This window comes from Triticum dicoccoides, unplaced genomic scaffold (assembly GCF_002162155.2).
Source record: "Triticum dicoccoides isolate Atlit2015 ecotype Zavitan unplaced genomic scaffold, WEW_v2.0 scaffold49863, whole genome shotgun sequence".
Classification (NCBI taxonomy): domain Eukaryota; kingdom Viridiplantae; phylum Streptophyta; class Magnoliopsida; order Poales; family Poaceae; genus Triticum; species Triticum dicoccoides.
Window position 1 is genome coordinate 1 of NW_021277153.1, and position 1,019 is coordinate 1,019.

Below are 1,019 nucleotides of genomic sequence, written 5' to 3' on the forward strand. Positions count from 1 at the left end.
GATTCACGGGTCCAGCGTCGGCGTTGTGGCGCGGCAAGCGTGCACTGGTGCGGTTGAGAGGGAGGGGTGGAAACCGCGTTAAACTCGTCTCCGTAGTTGAGAGGGAGCGGCCAAAGCAATGTACAATCGTCTTTGTAGTGGAGCTGGGAGGGGCAAGGATAAGGGACGAAGACCGGGGTAACATGTCGGATGCGATCATACCAGCACTAAAGCACCGGATCCCATCAGAACTCCGAAGTTAAGCGTGCTTGGGCGAGAGTAGTACTAGGATGGGTGACCTCCTGGGAAGTCCTCGTGTTGCATTCCCTTTTTAAATTTTTTCGCGCCGCTTGCAAAACAAAACGCACGTGTAAGTAATATATTTACCGTGTTTTATTATTTTGCACGAGTGCGGTAAGTCATAGCTTGGTGCTCACGATTCACGGGTCCAGCGTCGGCGTTGTGGCGCGGCAAGCGTGCACTGGTGCGGTTGAGAGGGAGGGGTGGAAACCGCGTTAAACTCATCTCCGTAGTTGAGAGGGAGCGGCCAAAGCAATGTACAATCGTCTTTGTAGTGGAGCTGGGAGGGGCAAGGATAAGGGACGAAGACCGGGGTAACATGTCGGATGCGATCATACCAGCACTAAAGCACCGGATCCCATCAGAACTCCTAAGTTAAGCGTGCTTGGGCGAGAGTAGTACTAGGATGGGTGACCTCCTGGGAAGTCCTCGTGTTGCATTCCCTTTTTAATTTTTTTCGCGCCGCTTGCAAAACAAAACGCACGTGTAAGTAATATATTTACCGTGTTTTATTATTTTGCACGAGTGCGGTAAGTCATAGCTGGGTGCTCACGATTCACGGGTCCAGCGTCGGCGTTGTGGCGCGGCAAGCGTGCACTGGTGCGGTTGAGAGGGAGGGGTGGAAACCGCGTTAAACTCGTCTCCGTAGTTGAGAGGGAGCGGCCAAAGCAATGTACAATCGTCTTTGTAGTGGAGCTGGGAGGGGCAAGGATAAGGGACGAAGACCGGGGTAACATGTC

General features: G+C 53.1%; 2 non-coding genes across 2 annotated transcripts; both read left to right on the plus strand.

Moving 5' to 3' along the window:
* The first annotated feature begins 187 nt into the window (after window positions 1-187).
* LOC119346759 lies at window positions 188-306 on the plus strand. The gene has a single exon (XR_005167915.1). It is a non-coding gene; the product is annotated as a 5S ribosomal RNA (ribosomal RNA).
* Window positions 307-603: 297 nt separating this feature from the next.
* On the plus strand, window positions 604-722 carry LOC119346760. The gene has a single exon (XR_005167916.1). It is a non-coding gene; the product is annotated as a 5S ribosomal RNA (ribosomal RNA).
* Window positions 723-1,019: the final 297 nt, after the last annotated feature.